Genomic DNA, 23,407 nt, shown 5'->3' with positions numbered 1-23,407 from the left:
GTGGTTCTTTTACATTAGGAAAGTGGTTCTGGCGTTTCCAGTGGGTGCTTCCAGGGTGTCCAGCAGTTGGTTCCAGCGTGTGTGGCTGGTGGTTCTGGTGTTTCTGTGTGGTGGTTCCAATGTGTCTGGTGGGTGCTTATGGGGTTTCCGGCAGTTGTTTCCCACATGTCCGGTGGGTGATTCCAGTGTGTCTGGCAGGTGGCTACGGCACGTCCGGGACCTGATTCCATCATGTCGGGTGGTGGTTTAGGCATGTCTGTGTGGTGGTTCTGGCATGTCCGGCAGTTGATTTTGACATGTACGCCAGGTTTTTCCAGTCTGTGCAGAAGTTTGTTCTGGCGTATTCAGGACCTGGTTCTGGCGTATCCAGCAGGTGATTTCAGTGTGTCCAGCAGGTTGTTTCAGCGTGTCCGGCAGGTAGTTCTGGCATGTCAAGCAGGTTGTTGTGGTGTGTTCGGCATCTGCTTCTGGCATATCCCGCAGGTGGTTTTACAGTGTCTGGCACCTGGTTCTGCCATATCCTAACAGGTGGTTCCATCATGTCAGGCAGGTGTTTCCGGGGTGTCAAGCAGGTGGTTCTGGTGTGTCCAGTTGGTGGTTCAGCCGTGTTTGCCAGGTGGATCAGTGCTGTCCGGCAAATGGATCAGTCATGTCCAGTGGTTGGTTGCAGCATATCCAGGGGTGGTTCCAGTGTGTCAAGAAAGTGGTTCCGTTGTGTCCAGCAGATGGTTCTGGCGTTTCCAGAAGGTGGTCTATCGTGTCCGGCAGCTGATTCTGCCAGTTCCTGCAGGTGGTACAAGCATGTCCAGGCATCTCCAGTGCATGGTTCCAGAGTGTCTGGGTGGTGGTTCCGACGTGCCCAGCAGTTGGTTCCAGCATGTCAGGCAGGTAGTTCAGGTTTTTCTGGTGGATGGTACCAGTATGTCTGGTGGGTAGTTCCAGTGTGTCTGGCAGGTTGTTCAAGCATGTCTGTCAGGTGGTCCAGTTGCATCCGGCACTTGGTCCTGGCATGGCCATCCTGTGTTCCACACATTTCTGAAATGTGGTTCTTATGTGTCCGAAATATTGTTTGGGCATGTCCGGCATCTGATTCAGTCCTATTCAGGAGGTGCTTTGGAGGTGTCCGGCAGGTGGTCCGGGTGTTTCTGGCAAGTGGTTTGGCATGTCTGGTGTGTCCTTCAATTGTGTCTTGCCTGTGTTTCTGGCACGTCCAGTAGGCAGTTCCAGTGTGTCTGGCACCTGGTTCCAGCGTGCTCAGCAGGTGCTTCCGGCATGTCTAGCAGATGGTTCCAGCGCATCCTGAAGTTGGTTACGGTGTGTCGAGCGGGTGGTTCAGGCTGTTCCGTCACTTGGTTCAGTCGTGTGCAGCACCTGCTTCCAGCGTGTGTGACACCTGGTTCTGGCGTATCCGTCAGATGGCTCCAGCATCTCCGGCAGGTTGTTCAGTCATGTCTGGCACCTGGTTTCGGTGTGTGCGACACCTTTTTCTAGCGTATCTGGCAGGTGATTCCAGCATGTCCATCAGGTGGTTCACACAAGTCTGGCAGGTGGTTCAGTTGTGTCCAGCAGGTGGCTCTGCACTTAGGGCACCAGGTTCCGCTGTGTCCAGCACCTGTTTCTGGCATATTCGGCAGGTGGTTTCAGTATACCTGGCACCTGGTTCAGGCATATCCAACAGGTGGTTCTGGCATGTCTGGCATGTGGTACAGGGGTATCTGGCATATGGTTCTGTTATGTTCAGAAGGTGGTTCTGGCATGTCCGGTGGGCACTTCCGGCATGTCTGGCAGTTAGCTCCGGCATGTCTGGTGGGTGTTTCTGGCATGCCTGAGTGGTGGTACCAGTGTGTCCGGCGGGTGGTTCTGGCATTTCTGTTGGGTTGTTCTGGTGTCTAGGGGCCTGGTTCCAGCATATCTGGCAGATAATTTTGGCCTATCTGGCTGATGGTTCCAGCAAGTCAAGCAGGTGGTTGCGGTGTGCCCGGCAGGTCGTTCATGCCTGTCCAGCAGGTGGGTTCATGCCTGTCCAGCAGGTGGTTTCAGCACTTCCGGCACCAGGTTCTGGCATATGTGACATGTGGTTCCTGCATTCCCGGCATGCGGTTCCACATTGTCCATCAAGTGGTTCATGCGTATCTGGCAGGTGGTTCAGCTTGTTTGGCAGGTGGTTCTGGCATGTCCTGCCAGTGGTACTGGCGTGTCACTCAGGTGGTCCCAGTGTGTCAGGCTCGGGGTTCCTGTGTGTCAGGCATGAGTTTCCGGTATTTTTGGAAGGTGGTTGTGATGTGTCATGTGGGTGCTTCCAGGTTGTCCGGCTTTTGGTTCCTGCATGTCCGGAGGGTGATTCCAGTGTGTCCAGGACCTGATTCTGTATGTTGGGTAGTGGTTTTCGCATGTCTAGGTGGTGGTTCTGGTGTGTCCGGCAGGTGATTTCAGCATGTGCAGCAGGTTTTTCCAGACTCTGTGGAAGTTGCTTCTGGTGTATTCAGGACCTGGTTCTGGTGTATCTGGCAGGTGATTTTGGTGTGTCTGGCAGGTTGTTCCGGCCTGTCTGGCAGGTGGTTCTGGCCTGTCTGGCAGGTGGTTCTAGCGTGTCTTGCACCTAGTTCTGCCATCTCTGGCAAGTGGTTTCAGGGTGTCTGGACCTGGTTCTGCCATATCCGACAGGTTGTACTGGTATGTCTGGCAGGTGTTTGCGTGGTGTCAGGCAGGTGACTATGGTGTGTTCAGGACCTGATTCCATCATTTCAGGTGGTGGTTTTGGCATGTCTGGGAGGTGGTTCTTGTGTGTCTGGCTGCTGATTTAGGCATGTACCACAGGCTTTTCCAGCCTGTGTGGAAGTGTGTTCTGGTGTGTCGGGCAGCTTGTTCTGGCGTGCTCGGCATGTGGTTCTGGAATGTCCGTAAAGTGGTTCAGGGTGGTCTAGCGGATGGTTCAGGCTAGTCCTGCAGCAGCTGCAGGCTTGCCCGGCACCGGGGTCCTGCCTGTGCTGGACCTGTTTCTGGTGAATCCGGCAGATGGTTTCGGCATGTCCTGCACACGGTTTCAGCGTAACCGACAGCTGATTTGTACATTTCCGGCAGGTGTTTCTGCCATGTCCGGCACCTGGTTCTGGTGTATTTGGCAGGCGGTTTCAGTGTATTTGCCACCTGGTTCCCGCATATAGAACAGGTGTTTCTGGCATGTCTGGCAGGTGTCTGGCATGTGATTCCGGTACGTTCAGAAGGTGGCTCCGGCATGTCCAGTGGGTGTTTCTTGAGTGTCCGGCAGTTGATTCCGGGATGTCTGTTGGGTTGTTCTGGCATATAATGGCGTGGTTCTGGTGTATCCAGGAAGGGATTTCGGCGTGTCCGGCAGGTTGTTCTGGCAAGTCAACAGATGGTTGCGCATGTCCAGCAGGTGGTTCAGGCCTGTCCAGAAGGTGGTTCAGGCCTGTCGTGAAGGTGGTTTTTGGGCGTCCGGCACCTGGTACTGGCATATCTGACATGTGGTCCTTGCATGCCCAGCATGTGGTTCCAGATTATCTGTCAAGTGATTCAGGAATATCTGGCAGGTGGTTCAGTCTTGTCTGGCAGGTAGTTCATCTTTGTACAGCAGGTGGTTCTGGCATGCCCTGCCAGTAGTACTGGCATGTCATTCAGGTGGTGCCAGCATGTCAGGCAGGGGGTTCCTGAGTGTCTGGCATGAGTTTCCGGTATGTCCGGAAGGTGGTTCCAACGTGTCAGGTGGGTGCTTCCGGGGTGTCCAGCAGTTGGTGCCCACATGTCTGGCATGTGATTCCGGCGTGTCCTGAATCTGGCTATGTCGTGTCCAGGACCTGATTCCATCATGTCAGATGGTAGTTTTGGCATGTTTGGGTGATGATTCCAGCATGTGTGGCAGGTGAATTCGGCATGTCCGGCAGGTGGTTTTGGCGTGTCTGGCAGGCGGTTCCAGATTGTTCGGCATGTGGTTCTGGTGTGTCCGGCACCTGGTTCTGGCATATCCAAAAGGTGGTTCTGGCATGTCTGGCAGGTGGGGCAGCTGTATCTGGCACATGGCTCTGTTATGTTCGAAAGGTGGTTCTGGCGTGTCCGGTGGGTGCTTCCGGCGTGTCTGGCAGTTAGCTCTGGCATGTCTGGAGGGTGGTTCTGGTATGTCTGGCACCTGGTTCTGGCATATCTGGCAGGTGCATTCGCATTGTCCGGCACCTACTTCTGCTGTATCCAACCTGTGGTTCCAGCTTGTCAGGAAGGTGGTTCTGGGGTGTCAGGCAGGTGTTTCTGCTGTGTCTGGCTGCTGGTTCAGCCATGGTTGACAGGTGGATCAGTTCTGTCCAGCAGGTAGATCAGTCGTCTCTGGCAGTTTGTTGCAGCATGTCCTAGGGTGGTTCCAGCATGTCCAAAATGTGATTCCATCGTGCCTGGCAGGTGGTTCCAGCGTGTCAGACAGGTTCTTCTGGCGTGTCAGGAAGGTGGTTCCATTGTGTTCGGTGGGTGATTCTGGCAGTTCGTGCAGGTTGTCCCACCATGTCCGGCAGGTGCTTCCGGCATGTTCGGGACCCGATTCTTGCATCTCTGGGGTTGGTTCCAGAGTTTGCAGGTGGTGGCTCCCATGTTTCCAGCAGTTGTTTCCAGCGTGTCAGGCAGGTGGTTCAGGCGTTTCTGGTGGATGGTTGCGGTATGGCCAGAGGGTAGTTTGGCAAGTCTGGCAAGATGTTCAGGCCTGTTAGTCAGCTGGTCCAGGTGCACCTGGCACATGGCATGGCACATGGCATGGCCGACCTCTCCAGGCATTTCTGAAACGTGGTTCTGATGTGCCCAAAAGATGGTTTGGGTGTGCCAGACATCTGATTTGCTCCTCTCTGGGAAGTGCTTTGGGGGTGTCCAGCAGGTGGTCTGGGTGTTTCCGGCAAGTGGGTGATCCACCGTATCATTTGATTATATCTGGCCTAGGATTATGTGCCGTAACCACCCACAAGACATGTCGGAATCACCTGCTGGACACACTGGAACCACCTTGTGGAGATGCCAGAACCACCCCCTGGATAAGCTGCAACCAACAGGCAGACTCGACTGAAGGAACCCAGCTCCTTCTATGCTGGGAAAACCGACCACACGTGCTGGAACCACCTTCAGGACACACTGGAAGCACTACAGAGACACACCAGAACCACCCAAAACACACGTCGCAATCAGGTAGGGGACATGATGCAACCTCCTGCTGAATGGTCCGGAACCACCTGCCAGAAATGCTGGAACCAGGTGTCCAACACGCCAGAACCACCTGCTGGACATGCCTGAGCCACATGCCAGACTTGCAAGAACCACCTGCTGGGCACACTGGGACTACCTGAAGTATAATCCAGAAACAGGTATTGCACACGCCAAAACCAGGTGCAGGAAATGAATGAAAAACCTGCAAGACATGACAGAACCAGGTGCCAGATATGCTGGAAACACCTGCTGGACACGTCGAAATCACCTGCCAGATACACCACAACCATGTGCCGCACACACCAGAATCACCTACCAGACATGCCAGGACCACCTGTTGGATACGCCAGAAACAGGCGCAGCACACGCCGGAACCAGGCACCCCACATGACTGATCCAACTGCCAGACAAGACTGAAGCATCTGCTGGACATGCAGGAACCACCTTAAGAATGTACCAGAAACACATGCCAGACACCATGGAGCCAACTGTCAGATACGCCGGAACCAGGCACGTGGTACGCTGAAGCCACCTGCCAAATAAGCCAGAACCATGTGCCGGACATGCCGGAACCATGCGACGGATACACCAGAAACAGGTCCAACACAGGCCAAAACCAGGTGCCGAACACGCCGGAACCACTTCCTGGACAGACCTGAACCACCTGCTGGGCACGCCTGAACCACCTGCCGAACACGCCGGAACCACCTGCTTGACTCGCTGGAACCACCTGCCAGACACGACAAAATCACCTGCCGGATACACTGGAACCAGGCCCCTTAGACACTGTAAAACTCTGAAAGAGATGCTGGAACCACCCACCAGACACGCTGGAACCACCACACAGACATGCCTGAATGACCTGCCTGACACACAATAAGCACCCTCCTGACAAGCCAGACCACCTGGAACCACCCGCCGGACACACTGGAACCATGACACTGAAACGCCAAAACCAACTCCCGCACATGCCAGAAGCACCCAACAGATACGTCGGAACCGTCTTCCAAATGTACCAGAACCACAGGCCAGACACACAGGAACCACCTGCCAGACACTTCGGAACCACCTGTTGGTTATGCCGGAACCAGGTGCCAAATACACTGAAACCATCTGCCGAATATGCCAGAACCAGTTGCCGGACACGCTACAAACACCTGCCACACATGCTGGAACCACCAGCCTAACACGCAGGAACAACCTGCCGGACACGCCAAAATCACCTGAACCAGGTCCTGGATATGCCAGAACCAATTTCTGTCAAAGGCCAGAACAACCTGCCAGACACGCCAAAATCACCCACCGGACATGTAGGAACCAACTGCCAGACACGCCGGAACCAACACCTGGACACTCTGAAAGCACCAACTGGACACGCCGGAATCAGGTCCCGGATACACAGTAGCCACCAGCCGGACACGCAGGAACCACCTTAAGAATGTACTGGAAACACACACAAGACACACGGGAACCAACTGCCAGACACCACGGAACCAACTGTCAGATACGCCGGAACCAGGCGCCCAGGATACTGAAGCCAACTGCCGAATATGCCAGAACCATGTGCTGGACACTCCTAAACCATGTGATGGATACACCAGAAACAGGTCTGGCACAGGCCAGAACCAGGTGCCGGACACGCCTGAAACAGCTGCCACACACACCTGAATCACCTGCTAGACCAGCCTGAACCACTTGATGGACAATCCGGAACCACATGCCAGGCACACCGGAACCAGGTGCCTGACACGCCAGAACCACCTGCTAGACCAGCCTGAACCACCTGCCAATCCTGTGAGAACCACCTCCTGGATACACCAGAAACAGGTGTCGCACGTGCCAAAACCAGGTCCCGGACACGTCGGAACACTGAAATCACCTGCCGGATACACCAGAACCACTTCACAGACACTATGAAATCACATGCCCGGCATGCCGGAACCACCTCTCAGATATGCCAGAACCACGTACTGGACATGCTGGAACTACAGGTGATTTTGGCGTGTCCAGCAGGTTGTTCTGGCGTGTTAGGCTGGTGGTTCTGGCTTGTCTGGCAGGTGTTTGTGGCGTGTCAGGCACCTGGTTCTGGAGTATTCAGCAGGTGGTTTCAGTGTATCTGGCACCTGATTCCGGCATATCCAACAGGTGGTTCTGAAGCGTCTGGCAGGTCGTTCAGGCCTCTCTGGCAGATGGTTCAGTCTTGTCCCTCAGGTGATTCAGTCGTGTGGGGCACCTGGTTCCGGTGTGTGCTGCACCTGCTTCTGATGTATCCAGCAGGTGGTTGGGGTGTGTCCAGCAGGTGTTTGTCATGTCTGGCACATGGTTCCAGAGTATCATGCAGGTGATTTCGACGTGTCCAGAGGGTTATTCCAGTGTGTCAGGCACATGGTTCTGGCGTGTTCGGCAGGTAGTTTCTGCAAATCAGGAACCTGGTTCCGGTGTATCCAACAGGTGCTTCTGGCATGTCTGCTAGGCAGTTCCGGCGTTTCTGGCACATGGTTCTGGCATATCTGGGAGATGATTTTGACGTGTCCAGCAGGTGGTTTCAGCGTGTCCAACACCTGGTTCTGGTGTACCTGACAATTGGCTCTGGAGTGTCCAGCATGTGTTTCTGGCGTGTCTGGCAGGTGGTTCCAGCATGCTGGGCACCTGGTTCTGGTGTCTCTTGCAGGTGGTTCAGTCATGTCCAGCACCTGGTTTTGGCACATGCGACACCTGTTTCTGGAGTATCCGTCAGGTGGTTCCGGCGTGTGTGGCAGGTGCTTCTCACAAGTCTGGCAGGTGGTTCAGGCATGTCCAGCAGGTGGTTCTGGCGTATCAGGCACCTGGTTTCGGTATGTCCAGCAGGTGGTTCCAGACCATCTGGCAGGAGGCTGTGCCATGTCCCCTCCCTGATTCCGGCATGTGATTCCAGTGTGTCTTAGTGGTGGTTCCAGTGTGTCTGGCGGGTGGTTCCAGTATGTGTGGTGGGTGGTTCTGGCAGATAAGCTTGGTTCCAGCAGGTGACTTCAGCTTGTCCAGCAGGTGGCTCTGGGGAGTCAAGCAAGTGGTTCTGGTGAGTCACAGTTGGTTCTGGTGTGTCCAGCAGGTGTTTTAGGCATGTCCAGAAGATGGTTCAGGCCTGTCTGGAAGGTGGTTCTGGAGTGTCTGGCACCTGGTTTTGGCATATCTGTCAGGTGGTTCCAGTGTGCCCGGCATGTGGTTCCAGAGTGTCCGTCAAATGATTCAGGCATATCCAGCAGATGGTTCAGTCTTGTGTGGCAGGTGGTTCAGTTTTGTCTGGCAGGTTGTTCTGGCATATCCGGCGGGTGTTACTGGCTTGTCATTAAGGTGGTTCCGGCATGCAAGGCAGGAGGTTCCTGTGTGTCTGGCATGAGTTACTGGTATGTCTGGAAGGCGGTTCCCATGTGTCCATTGGGTGCTTCCGGGGTGTCCAGTAGTTGGTTCCCGCATGTCCAGTGGGTGATTCCAGCCTGTCTGACAGGTGGCTACGGCATGTCTGGGACCTGATTATGCTGTGTCCAGTTGGTGGTTTCAGCGTCTCCAAGTGGTGGTTCTGCCTTCTCCGGCATGTTTTTCTGGCCTGTCCTGAAGTTGGTTCAGGCATATCTGGGACCCGGTTCTGGCACATATGCACGTGATTTCGGCTCTCCAGCAAGTTGTTCCGGCATGGCAGGCAGGTGGTTCTGGCTTGTCCAGCAGGTCATTCTGGCATGTCCGGTACCTCACTGTGGCATATCTGGCAGGTGGTTTCACGGTGTCTGGCACCTTCTTCCACCATATCCAACAGGTGCTTCCGGCGTGTCTGGCTGGTGGTTCTGGGAGTCAGGCAGGTTGTTCCAGCATGTCCGTCCGGTGGTTCAGCCATGTTTGGAGAGTGGATTAGTGGTGTCCAGCAGGGGATCAGTCAAGCCCCCTGGTTGGTTGCAGAGTGTCCAGAGGTGGTTCTGGCATGTCCAGAAGGTGGTTCTGTCATCTTCAGCATATGGTTACTGCATGTCCAGCAGGTGGTTCATGCAAGTCTGCCAGGTAGTTCAGGCGTGTCCAGTGGGTGGTTCTGGCATTTCTGGCACCGGGTTCTGGCATGCCCGGCATGTGGTTCCAGAATGTCCATAAAGTGGTTCAGGCATCTCCAGCAGGTGTTTCAGGCTTGTCCCGCAGCTGCTTCAGGCATGTCCGGCACCTGGTTCCGGCCTGTGCTGGACCTGTTTCTGGTTTATCTGGGAGATGGTTCTGGCTTGTCTGGGAGGTGGTTTTGGCGTGTCCGGCACATGGCTTTGGTGTATCTGACAGGTGATTTGGACATGTCCAGCAGGTGTTTCTGGCTTGTCTGGCACCTGGTTCTGGCGTTTTCAGAAGGTGGTTTCAGTGTATTCAGCACCCGGTTCCGGTGTAACCAACATGTGGTTCTGGCATGTATGGCAAGTCACTCCTGTGTGTCTAGCATGTAGTTCATGTACATTCAGAAGGTGGATCCAGTGTGTGTGGTGGGTGCTTCTGGGGTGTCGGACGGTTGGTTTGGGCATGTCTTGTGGGTGATTTCAATGTGTCCGGCAGATGGTCCTGGAGCATCTGCCAGGTAATTGTGCTATGTCCGGGACCTGATTCTGGCAGGTGTGGAGAGTGGTTCCAGCGTGTCTGTGTGGTGGTTCCAGTGTGTTTTGTAGGTGGTTCCGGCATGACTGGTGCGTGGTTCTGGTGTATAAGGAGCCTGGTTCTGGCATATCTGGCAGGGGGTTCTGGTGAGTCAAGCAGGTGCTTCCAGCGTGTCAAGCAGGGGTTCAGGCGTGTCCAGCAGGTTTTCCAGGCCTGTCCCGAAGGTGGTTCCAGAGTGTCCAGCAGTTGGTCCTGCGTTTCAGGCAGGTGGTTCAGGCATTTCCAGTGGATGGTTCTGGTATGTCCGGTGGGTAGTCCCGGCATGTCCAACAGGTTGTTCAGGCATGTATGTCAGCTGGTCCATGTGGATCTTGTACATGGTCCAGGCATGGCCGTCCCATGGTCCAGGCATTTATGAAGTGTGGTTCTGACATGTCCGAAATGTGGTTTCAGCATGCCCAGCACCTGATTCAGGCCTCTCCAGAAGGTGCTTTGGTGGTGTCGGGCATGTGGTCCGGGTGTATCCGGCAATAGGTTCTGGCGTGTCTGGCGTGTCCTGCCAGTATGTGTGGCCTGTGGTTCCGGCATGTCCAGCAGTCAGTTCCAGCATGTCTGATTCCTGGCTCCAGTGTCTTTGGTAGGTTATTCTGGCATGTCCAGCAGAGGGTTCCACCGAGTCCTGAAGGTGCTTACGGTGTGTCCAACAGGGGTTCAGTCATGTCCAGCAGGTTGTTCAGGCTTGTCCAGCTGGTGTTTCTGTCGTGTCCAGGACATGGTTCCAGAGTGTACAACACCTGTTTATGGCGTATCAGGCAGGTGGCTCCATCGTGGTCGGCATGTCTTCAAGCATGTCCAGCACCAGGATTCAGCATGTGCCACAACCGTTTCTGGCATATCCAGCAGGTGGTTCAGGTGTTTGCAGCAGGTGATTCAGGCGTGTCTAGAAGGTGGTAATAGCATGTCGGGCACTTGGTTCCAGCGTGCCCAGCATGTGGCTCCAAAATGTCAGATTACCTGCTGGACACCCTGGAACCACGTTCCAGACGTGCCTGAACCACCGGCTGGACATACCTGAACCACCTGATGGACATCACGGAACCAACTTCTAGACATGCTGGAACCACCTGCCAGAAACGCTGGAACCACCAGTCAGATATGGTGGAACCTGGTGCTGGACACAGTGAAACCACCTGCCGGATATGCTGAAAGCAGGTGCCTGACAGGCTGGAACCACCTTCTGAACATACCAGAACCACATGCCAGTCACACAGGAGCCACCTGCCAGACACTCTGGAACCATATGTGGGAACCGGTGGAATCACCCTACGGACACCATGGAACCACCTTCTGGACATACCGTAAACTCATACCAGACACACAGAAACACCCACCTGACACGCTGGAACCACCTGAATGACACGCCAGTACCACTGGCAGACAGGCTGGAATCACCTGCCAGACAAGGCTGAGTCACCTGCCAGACAAGACTGAACCACCTGCTGGATACACCTGAACCACTTGACCGATAATCTGGAACCACATGCCAGGCATGCTGGAACCACATGTCAGATATGCCAGAATCAGGTTATGGACGTGTGGAAACCTCCTTCCAGACACACCTGAACCACCCGCTGGATGTGTCTGAACCACCTGCCAGACACGCCAAAATCACCTGCCGGATATACTGGAAACAGGCCCCTTATATGCTGGAACAACCCGACAGACATGCCAGAACCACCCTCTGGACACACTGGAAGCACCACTCAGACACACCAGAACCACCCAGCAGACATGTCAGAACCAACTGCTGCACATGACAGAAGAACTGAATGTACATGCCAGAATCACCTTCTGCACATACCAGAATCACAAACCAGACAAACCTGAACGAGCTGCCGGACAGGCCAGAACCACCTGCCAAATATGCCAGAACCAGGTGCTGGACATGGAAGAAATACCTGCCAGACACGTCCAAATCACCTGTCTCATATGGCGAAATCATGTGCCGGACACGCCGGAACCATCTGCTGGATATGCCAGAAACAGGTCCAGCACAGGCTGACACCAGGTGCCAGACAAGCCTGCAGCTGCTGCAGGACTAGCCGGAACCATCTGCTGGACCAGCCTGAACCACTTTACAGACATTCCGGAACCACATGCCGAGCACGCTGGAACCAGGTGCCTGACATGGCAGAACCACCGGATAGACACACCAGAACCGCCTGCTGGACATCCCAGAATCAAAGTCCAGACATTCTGGAAGCACACGCTGGACGTGCCGGAACCACTTGCGGGAAACACACAGACCACCTGCGAGACATCACCAAACCACCTCCCGGTGAGGCCTGAATCAGATGCCGGGCATGCCCAAACCACTTTTTGGACACGTCAGAACAACGTTTCAGAAATGCCAGGACCACGGGACGGCCATGCCAGGACCATGTGCTGGATGCAATTGGACCAGCTGACAGACATGCTTGAACAACCTGCTGGACAAACCAGAACTACCTGCCAGATATACTGGAACCATCCACCGGAAACGCCTCAACCACCTGCCTGACATGTTGGAAGCAAATGTTGCACTCGTCAGAACCACCACCTGGACACTCTGGAACCATGCACTGGAGATGCCAGAATCAGGTCCTGGACACGCCTGAAGCACCTGCTGGACACACTGGAACCAGCTGCGGGAACCGGTGGAATCACCCACAGGACATGATGGAACCACCTTCCGGTCACCTGGAACCACCTGACTGACACGTCAGAACCACATATTGGAAACGTCAGAACCACCTCCGGATGTGCTGCAACCAACTACCTGACATGACTTATCCACCTGCTGGACAGCACTGATCCACTGGCCAAACACGCCTGAACCACTGGCCGGACACACTGGAACCACCTGCCTGACACCCCAGAAACACCTGCCAGACACGCCAGTGCCACTTCTCATATATGGCGGAACCAGGTGCCGGACACCATGAAACCAACTGCTGGATATGCCAGAACCAGATGCTGGACATGCCAGAACCACCTGCTGGACAAGATGGAACCACCTGCCAGACACGCCAGAACAACCTGCTGGACACACCAAATTCACCTGCCGGATACGCCGGCACCAGGTCCTGAATATGCCAGAACCAACTTCCGCACAGGCCAGAAAAACCAGCTGTGCATGCCAAAATCACCTGCCAGACAGGCAGGATCCACCACCCAGACATGCTGAAACTACCACCTGACATGACGGAATCAGATTCCAGACACACTGTAGCCACCTGCCAGACACACCGGAATCACACACTGGACATGCGGGAACCAACTGCTGGACACCCCGGAAGCACCCACTGGACACTTTGGAACCAGCAAACAGACATGCCGGAACCACCAGCCACACATGCTGGAACCAACTGCTGGGCATGCCAGAAGCACCCACCGGACACGCCAGAACCATCTTCCAAATGTAACAGAACCACTTGCCAGATCCACCTGAAGCAGCTGCCAGACATGCCGGAAACATCTGTTGGATATGCCGGAGCCAGGTGCTGGATACACTGAAACCACCTACAGGATATGCCAGAACCAGGTGCCAGACACGGCAGAACCTGGTGCCCTAAGGCCAGAACCACTTGCTGGACATGCCTGAACCACCTGCCAGACACGCTGGAATCACCTGCTGGATATGCTAGCAAAAGGCATCACACATGCAGAAACCAGGTGCCGAACATGACTGAACCACCTGTTGAACACACTGGAGCCACCAGCTGGATACACTGGAAACAGATGTCGCACACGCTGGGACCAGGTGCTGGACACGACTGAACCAAGTGACGGACAAGCCTGAACCACCTGCTGGACCCACAGTAACCACCTTCAGGATGCACCAGAACCATCTAGTGGACATGCAGGAACCACCTGCTGAACATGCCTGAGCCAGGTGCTGGACAGGCTGGAACCGCCTGCTGGACGTGCCAGAACGCCAGGCCAGACATACTCGGTGGACAAGCTGGACATGCCGAACCACTTGCTGGAAACACCCGGACCATCTGCTGGACACCCCGAAAGCACCACCCGGAGAGGACTGAATCAGATGCTGGACACGCCCAAACCATGTTTCGCACATGTCAGAAGCACGTTTCAGAAATGCATGGGCCACGGGACGGCCATGCCTGGACCACGTGCAGGATGCACCTGGATCAACTGACAGACATGCCTGAACCACCTGCTATACACGCTGGAACCACTGGCTTGACTCGCTAGAACCACCTGCTGGACACGACGGAACCACCTTCTGGACACACTGCAACCACCCCCAGATATGCTGCAACCAACCGCCAGACATGACTGATCCTCCTGATGGGCAGCACTGATCCACCCATGAAACACGGCAGAATCACCAGCCTGACACCCCAGAACCACCTGCCAGACCTGCTGGAACCACCCGTCACATCCGGCGGAACCAGGTGTCAGATACACTGAAACCACCTGCCGAATATGCCAGACCCAGTTGCCGGCCACGCTGGAAACACCTGCCAGCCACGGCCAAATCGCCTGCTGAATACGCCGACTCCATCTGCGGGACACACTGGAACCATCTGACAGATATGCCAGAAACAGGCCCAGAACAGGCGGGAACCAGGTGTGGAGAAGCCTGAAGCAGCTGCCATACTAGCCTGAACCACCTGCTGGACCAGCCAGGACCACTTTACAGACATTCTGGAGCCAAATACTAGGCACGCTGGAACCAGGTGCCCGACACGCCAGAACCACCTGCTGGACATGCCTGAATCACCAGCCAGACTTGTGTGAAACACCTGCCAGACACTCTGGAACCACCTGCTGGATATGCCAGAAACAGTTCTTGCACACACAGAAACAAGGTGCTGGACACGACTGAACCACCTTCTGGGCATGCTGGAGCCACCTGCCGGATATGCCAGAATCAGGTGTTGCACATGCCAGAAGCAGGTGCCGAACAAGACTGAATCACCTGCTGGACATGATTGAACCTCCTGCTTGACATGCTGTAACCACCTTCAGGACACACCAGAACCATCTGGTGGACATGCTGGAACCACAGGCCAGACATACTGGAAGAACACACTGGACATGCTGAAACCACATGCTGGACACTCCTGGACCACCCGCCAATCACCCCCTAAGCAGCTCTGGAAATACCTGAACCACCTGCCTGACACGCTGGAACCAGCTGCTGGATACATCAGAACCACCACAAGGACACTCTGGAACCACCCACCGGAGATGGCAGAATCAGGTCCCAGCACGCTGGAAGCACCTGTCAGACATGCTGGAACTCCCTGTGGGAACTGCCAGAATCAGGTTGGTGGTTTCGGCATGTCTGGGTGGTGGTTCCATTGTGTCTGGCAGGTTTCTCCAGGACCTGGTTCTGGCGTATGTGGCAGGTGATTTCAGCGTGTCTGGCAGGTTGTTCTGTTGTGTCTGGCACCTGGTTCTGGCGTATCAGACAGGTGGTTTCATGGTGTCTGACACCTGGTTCCGCTGATTCTGACAGATGGTTCCGTAAGGTGGTTGCGTTGTATCTGGTGGGTGATTCAGGCGGTTACCGAAGGTGGGTCCAGAGTGTCCGGCATGTGCTTCCAGCATGTCCGGGACCTGATTCTGGTGTCTCCAGTGGGTGGTTCCAGATTGTCGAGGTGGTGGTTCCAACATTTCTGGCAGTTGGTTCCAGCGTGTCAGGCAGGTGGTTCAGGCATTTCTGGTGGATGGTTCTGGTATGTCCAGTGGGTAGTTCTGGCGTGTCCAGCTGGTTTTTCAGGCATGTCTGTCAGCTGGTCCAGGTGCATCCGGCACATGGTCCAGACATGTCTGTCCCGTGGTACAGGCATTTCTGAAACGTGGTCCTGAAGTGTCAAATGGTGGTTTGGGAGTGTCCGGCAGCTGATTCAGGCCTCTCCAGGAGGTGCTTTGGGGGTGTCCGGCAGGTGGTCCGGGTGTGTACAGCAATTGGTTCTGGCATGTCCGTTGTGTCCTTCCAGTGTGACTGGCCTGTGGTTCCGGGGTTTCCAGCAGGTGGTTCCGGTATGCTCAGCACCTGGTTCCGGCATGTTCGGCAGGTTGTTCCAGCATGTCCACCAGATGGTTCCTGTGCATCTGGAAGGTGGTTGCAGCATGTCCACCAGGTGGTTTAGGCTTGTCCAGCAGGTGGTTCCAGTATATCCAGCATGTTGTTCCGGAGCGTCCATCAAGTGGTTCAGGCGTTTCCAGCAAACAGTTCAGTCATGTCCAGCACCTGGTTTCGGCATGTGTCACAGCTGTGTCTGGCGTAACTGACAGGTGGTTCCGGCATGTCCCCAGATGGTTCTGGTGCATCCTGAAGATGGACCTGGCCTGTCCAGCAGGTGGTTCAGTTGTGTGGAGCAGGTGGTTCAGGCTTGTCCAGCACCTGGTTTCGACGTGTGTGACACATGTTTCTGGTTTATCCAGGAGGTAGTTCTGGCGTGTTCAGCAAGTGGTTCTGGCGTTTTGGGCACTTGGTTCCAGCGTGCCTGGCACGTGGTTCCAGAATGTCTGTAAATTGGTTCAGGCTGGTCCAGCAGTTGATTCAGGCTGGTCCAACAGGTGGTTCAGGCTAGTCTGGCAGCTTCTTCAGGCTTGTCTGGCACCTGGTTCCGGCGTAGCAGGACCTGTTTCTGGCGTACCTGGCAGATGGCTCCAGCATGCCTGGGAGGTGTGTCTGATGTGTCCAGCACATGGTTTTGGCATATCCGACAGGTGGTTTTGATGTGCCCGGCATTGGTTCCGCCATGTCCGGAACCTGGTGCTGGGGTATTTGGCAGGTGGCTTTCGTGTATGCAGCACCTGGTTCCGGCATATCCAACAGGTGGTTCCAGCATGTCTGGCAGGAGGTTCCTGTTGGTCTGGCATGTGGTTCTGGTACGTTCAGAAGGTGGGCCCGGCATGTCTGGTGGGTGCTTCCAGCGTGTCCAGTAGTTGGTTCCAGCGTGTCTGGCGGGTGGTTCCAGAGTGTCTGAGTGGTGGCTCCAGTGTTCCTGGGGGTTGTTTCATGCATTTTGGTCAGGTTGCTCTGTTGTATAATGGGCCTGGTTCTGGTGTATCCGTAAGGTGATTTCTGCACGTCCAGCATGTGGTTCAGACGAGTCAAGGAGGTGGTTCAGGCATGTTCAGTAGGTGCTTCAGGTCTCTCTGGAAGGTGGTTCCAGTGTGTCTGGCATCTAGTTCTGGCATATCTGACAGGAGGTTCTGGCATGCCCAGCATGTGGTTCCAGAGTGTCCGTCAAGTGGTTCAGTCTTATCTGGCAGGTGGCTCAGTTTTCTCTGGCAGGTGGTTATGGCATGTCAGGCCGATGGTACTGGCGTGTCATTCAGGTGGTTCTGGCGTGACAGGCAGGGCTTTCTTGTGTGTCTGGCATCAATTTCCGGTATGTCCGGAACATGGTTCCAACGTGTCTGGTGGGTACTTCTGGTGTGTCCTGATGTTGGTTCCCATATGTCCAGCAGGTGATTCCGGCGTGTCCGGCAGGTGGCTATGGACTGTCTGGGACCTGATTCTGTCATGTCTGGTTGATGCTTTCAGCATTTCCAGGTGTTGGTTCTGGCATGTCTGGCAGTTGGTTCACGCATGTCCAATGGGTGATTCCGGCATGTCTGGCAGGTTGTTCCGGCCATTTATGGACATTGGTTCTGGTGTATCCAGGACCTGGTTCCAGCGTACCCGATAGGTGATTTTGGCATTTCCAGCAGGTTGTTCCAGCATGTCATTCAAGTGGTTCTGGCATGTCCGGCAGGTTGTTCAGGCACGTGCAGCGCCTGGTTCTGTCACATCTGACAGGCGTTTCCGGCGTTCCCGGCATGTGATTCCGGAGTGTCTGTCAAGTAGTTCAGGCATATCCGGCTGGTGATTTCAGCATGTGACTCACGTGGTTCTGGCATGTCCTGCAGGTGCTTCCGGTGTGTTCTGGACCTGATTCTCACATCTTAGGTGGGTGGTTCCAGAGTGTCTGGATGATGGTTCCGACGTGTCCGACAGTTGGTTCCAGCGTGTCAGGCAGGTATCTGACAGTTGGTTCCATGGTGTCTGGCGGGTGGTTCCTGTGTGTCTGGCATGTGGTTCTGATATGTTCTTAAGGTGGTTCTGGCGTGTCAGGCAGGTGGCTACCGTGTGTCCAAGACCTGATTCCGTCGTGTCCGTTTGGTGATTTCAGAGAGTCCAGAGGTTGGTTCCAGCATATCTGGCAGTTGGTTCCCGCATATCTGGTGGGTGATTCTGTTGTGTCTGGCAGGTTGTCCCAGCCTTTTATGGAAACTGGTTCTGGCGTATCCAGGACCTGGTTCTGGCGTATCCGGCAGGTGATTTCGGCATGTCCGGCAGTTTGTTCTGGCGTGTTTGGCAGATGACTCCAGCTTGTCTGGCAGGTGTTTCTGGCATGTCCAGCACCTGCTTCTAGCATATTCGGCCCGTGGTTTGAGTGCATCTGGCACCTGGTTCTGGCATATCCAACAGGTAGTTCCAGTGTGTCTGGCAGATGGTTCCTGTATATCCGGCGTGTGGTTCTGGTATGTTCGGAAGATGGTTCCGGCGTGTCCGTTGGGTGCTTCCAGCATGTCCAGGAGTTGGTTCCAGCATGTCTGGCACATGATTCCAGCATGTCTGATTGGTGGTTACAGTGCGTCTGGTGGGTGGTTCCAGGTGGTTCCGGCGTGTCCAGTGGGTGCTTCCTGTGTGTCTGGCAGGTGGTTCTGGTGTGTCTCTATGGTGGTTCCACTGTGTCCGGCGGGTGGTTCTGGAATGTCTGTCAGGTTTTTCTGGCATTTAAATGTTCTGCTTCCAGCGTATCTGGCAGGTGATTTTGGAATTTCTGGCAGGTGGTTCAGGCGTGTCCAGCAGGTGTTTCAGGTCTGTCCTGAAGGTGGTTCTGGCATGTCCAGGAACTGGTTCTGGCATATCTGAGAGGTGGTTCTGGCATGCCTGGCATGTGGTTCCAGAGTGTCCGTCAAGTGGTTCAGGCGTATCTGGCAGGTGGTTCAGTCTTGTATGGTAGGTGGTTCAATTTTGTCTTGCAGGTGGTTTCGGCATGTCCAGCCAGTGGTACCAGCGTATAATTCAGGTAGTTCCAGCATGTCAGACAGGGGGTTCCTCTGTGTCTGGCATGAGTTTCCCATATGTCAGGAAGGTGGTTCCCACATGTCTGGTGGGTGCTTCCGGGGTCTCTGGCAGTTGGTTTCTGCATGTCTGGCAGGTGATTCTGGCATGTCCGGCAGGTGGCTATGATGTGTCCGGGGCCTGATTCCATCATGTCAGGTTGGTGGTTGCGGCATGCCTGAATGATGATTCCAGCGTGTCCGGCAGGTTTTTCCGGCCTGTCCGGAAGTTGCTTTTGGCATATCCGGGACCTGGTTCTGGCATATTCAGTAGTTGATTTTGGTGTGTCCAGCAGGCAATTTCGATGTGTCTGGCACCTGGCTCTGGCATGTTCAGCTGGTGCTTCTGGCATGCCCACCAGATGGTTCTCGCATGTCTTGAATGCTGATGGTGTGTCCGGCAAGTGGTTCAGTCTTGTCCAGCCAGTGCTTGAGGCTTGTGTGGCAGGTGGTTCAGTCGTGTCCAGCACCTGGTTCTGGTGTGTGCGACACCTGTTTCTGGTGTATCCGGCAGGTGGTTCACGCAAGGCTGGCAGGTGGTTCATGCATGTTCAGCAGGTGGTTCTGGTGTGTCGAGCACGTGGTTCCCGCATGCCCAGCATGTGGTTCCAGAATGTCCATAAAGTGGCTCTGGCTGGTCCAGCAGTTGGTTCAGTCTTGTACAGCAGGTGGTTCAGGCTAGTCCAGCATCCACTGCAAGCTTGTCTGGGACCTGCTTCTGGCCTAGCATGACCTGTTTCTGGCATATCTGGCAGATGGCTCCGGCGTGTCCAGGAGGTGCTTCCGGTGTGTCTGGCACATGGTTTTGGTGTATCCGACAGGTGATTTGTACATGTCCGGCTACTGGTTCTGCCATGTCTGGCACCTGGTTCTGGGGTATTTGGCAGGTGGTTTCAGTGTACGTGGCACCTTGTTCTGCCATATCCAACAGGTGGTTCCAGCGTGTCTGGCAGGAGGTTCCTGTGTGTCTGGCATGTGGTTCTGGTACATTCAGAAGGTGGTTCCGGCATGTCTGGTGGGTGCTTCCGGCGTGTCCAGCAGTTGGTTCTGGCGTGTCTGGCAGGTGGTTCTGGAGTGTCTGAGTGGTGGTTCCCGTGTGTCCGGGGGTTGGTTCCGGCATTTCTGTCAGGTTGTTCCACTGTATAAGGAGCCTGGTTCTGGCATATCTGTCAGGAGATTTCTGCATGTTCAGCAGGTAGTTCTGGCGAGTCAAGGAGGTGGTTCCACCGTGTCTGGGAGATGGTTCAGGCACGTCCAGCAGGTGGTTCAGGCCTGTCTGGAAGGTGGTTCCGGCGTGTCCAGCATCTGGTTCTGGTATATATGAAACGTGGTTCTGGCATGCCCGGAATGTGGTTCCGGAGTATCCGTCAAGTGGTTCAGGCATATCTGGCTGGTGGTTCAGTTTTCTCTGGCTGGTAGTTACGGCATGTCCACCTGATGGTACCTGCGTGCCATTCTGGTGGTTCTGGCATGCCAGGGAGGGGGTTCCTGTGTGTCTGGCATGATTTTCTGGTATGTCCGGAAGGTGGTTCCGACATGTCTGTTGTGTGCTTCCAGTGTGTCCTGGTGTTGGTTTCCACATGTCCGGCAGGTGATTCCAGTGTGTCTGCCAGGTGACTATGGTGTTTCCAGGACCTAATTCCCTCATGTCTGGTCACTGCTTTCAGCGTGTCCAGGTGTTGAATCCGGCGTGTCCGGCAGTTGGTTCCCGCATGTCCGGTGCATGATTCCAGCATGTCTGGCAGGTTGTTCCGGCCTTTTATGGAAATTGGTTCTGGCGTGTCCAGGACCTGGTTCTGGCATGTCCGGCAGCTGATTTTAGCATGTCTGGCAGGTTGTTCTGGCGTGTTAGGCTGGTGGTTCCAGCCTGTCTGGCAGGTGCTTCTGGTGTGTCCGGCACCTGGTTCTGGTGTATTCGGCAGGTGGTTTCAGTGTATCTGGCACCTGGTTCTGGCATAGCCAACAGGTGGTTCAAAGTGTCTGTCAGGTGGTTCCTGTGTGTCTGGGATGTTGTTTTGGTACGTTTGGAAGGTGGTTCCAGTGTGTCTGGAAGGTGCTTCTGGCATGTCTGGCAGTTTGTTCCAGCTTGTCTGGCGGGTCGTTCTGGCATATCTGAGTGGTGGTTCCGGCATGTCCATTGGGTGCTTCCGGTGTGTCTGGGAGTTGGTTCTCGCGTGTCTGGCAGGTGATTTTGGCATGTCAGAGTCGTGGTTCCAGTTTGTCCGGTGGGTGGTTGTAGGTGGTTCCGTCGCGTCTGGTGGGTGCTTCCGGCGTGTCTGGCAGGTGGTTCTTGCATGTCTGTGTGGTGGTTCCACTGTGTCCGACAGGTGGTTTTGACATGTCTGTCAGTTTTTTCTGGCGTATAAGGGGCCTGGTGCCAGCATATCTGGCAGATGATTTTGGCATGTCCGGCATCTGGTTCCAGCAAGTCAAGCAGGTGGTTCTGGCGTGTTCGACAGTTGGTTCAGGTCTGTCCAGAAGGTGGTTCCAGTGTGTCTGGCACCAGTTCTGGCATATCTGACAGATGGTTCCGGCATGACCGGCATGTAATTCTGAAAAGTCCGTCAAGTGGTTCAGGCGTATCCGGCAGGTGATTTTGGCGTGTGAGTCAGGTCGTTCTGGCGTGTCCTGCAGGTGCTTCCAGCGTGTTCTCGACGTAATTCTCGCATCTCTGGTGGGTGCTTCCAGAGTGTCTGGATGATGGTTCTGATGTGTCTGAGAGTTAGTTCCAGCGTGTCAGGCAGGTGTGTCACACATGTCTGGTGGTGGTTCTGGTGTGTGTAACAGATGGATCTGGTGCATCCGGAAGGTGATTTCAGCATGTCTGGCAGGTGGTTCAGGCCCCACCAGCAGATGGTTCACTCTTGTCTGGCAGGTGGATCTGTTTTGTGGGGCACCAGTTTCTGGCATATCCAGCAGGTGGCTCCAGTGTGTCCAGCAGGTGGTTCTGTTATATCTGGCACATGGTTACTGGGTATCATGCAGGTGATTTTGATGTGTCCTGTGGGTTGTCCTGGCATGTCAAGCACCTGCATCTGGCATGTCCGGCAGGTAGTTTCAGCAAATCAGGCACCTGGTTCCCGTGTCTCCAACAGATGGTCCCAGCATGTCTGGTAGGCGATTCTGGCATGTCCAGCACATGGTTCTGGCATATCTGGGAGGTGATTTCAATGTGTGGCAGGTGGTTCCAGCATGCCTGTCACCTGGTTTTGGCATGTGCGACACCTGTTTCTGGCGTATCTGGCAGGTGGTTCTGGTGCATCTGTCAGGTGGTTCTTACAAGACTGGCTGGTGGTTCAGGCGTGTCCAGCAGGTGGTTCTGGTGTGTTGGGCACCTGGTTCTGGTGTGCCCAGCATGTGGTTCCAGATTGTCCGTAAAGTGGTTCAGGCTGGTCTAGCAGGTGGTTCAGGTGTGTCCGGCAGGTGTTTCAGGCATGTCCTGCGCCTGGTTCTGGCCAGTGCTGGACCTGTTTCTGGTGTATCCATCACATGCTTCCGGCGTGTCTGGCACATGGTCCTGGTGTATTCAGCAGGTGGTTTCAGCCTATTAGGTGCCTGGTTCCAGCGTATCTGACAGTTGGTTCCATGGTGTCTGGCAGGTGGTTCCAGTATGTTCTTAAGGTGGTTCCGGTGTGTCCTACAAGTGATTCCTACATGTCCTGCAGTTGGTTGTGCTGTGTCCCGGGCCTGACTCTGGGGTGTCTTGTGGGTGGTTCCGGTGTGTCTGAGTTGTGGTTCAGGCTGCCCGTCGGGTCATTCCAGCTTGTCCTGCGTGTGGTTCCTGCATATAAGTGGCCTGCTTCTGGAGTATCCATCAGGTGATTTCAGCACGTCCAGTAAGTTGTTCTGGCGAGTCAAGCATGTGGTTCTGGAGTGTCTGGCAGGTGGTTCAGTCATGTCTGGTGGGTGATTCGGGCTGCTCCGGCAGGTTGTTCAGGCTTGTCCATCTGCCAGTTCTGGTGTTCCTGCCAGCTGGTTCTGCTGTAACTGGCAGGGGGTTGTGGTGTGTCCCGCAGGAGTTTCTGGCATGACTGGCGGGTGATTCTGGTGTCTCAGTCAGTTAGTCCCTGCATGTCAGTCAGGTGGTTCTGGCATGCCCAGAAGGTGATTCCATCGTGTCCAGTGGGTAGTTCCGGTGTGTCCAATGAGTGGTTCCAGCATGTCCGGAAGGTGGTTCCATCATGTCTGGCAGGTGATTCTGGTGTGTCCCATGGGTGATTCAGCTGTGTTCGGTGGGTGGATCAGTTGTGTCCAGCTGGTGGATCAATATGTCCTGCATGTGGTTACTGTGTGTCCGGGGCATAGTTCCTGCTTGTCCGAAAGGTCGTTCCACCATCTCAGGGAAGTGGTTCTTGCATGTCCATCAGGTGGTTCCGGCATGTCAGACAGATTGTTCTGTCATCCCCGTCAGGTGGTGCAGGTGCTTCTGGCACCTGCTACAGGCATGGCAGTCCCGTGGTCCAGGCATTTCTGAAACGTG

The sequence above is a fragment of the Equus caballus genome, chromosome 21 (assembly GCF_041296265.1).
Source record: "Equus caballus isolate H_3958 breed thoroughbred chromosome 21, TB-T2T, whole genome shotgun sequence".
Taxonomy (NCBI): Eukaryota; Metazoa; Chordata; class Mammalia; order Perissodactyla; family Equidae; genus Equus; species Equus caballus.
The sequence above is the reverse complement of the archived record's forward strand: the minus strand, read 5'-3'. Positions refer to the sequence as shown.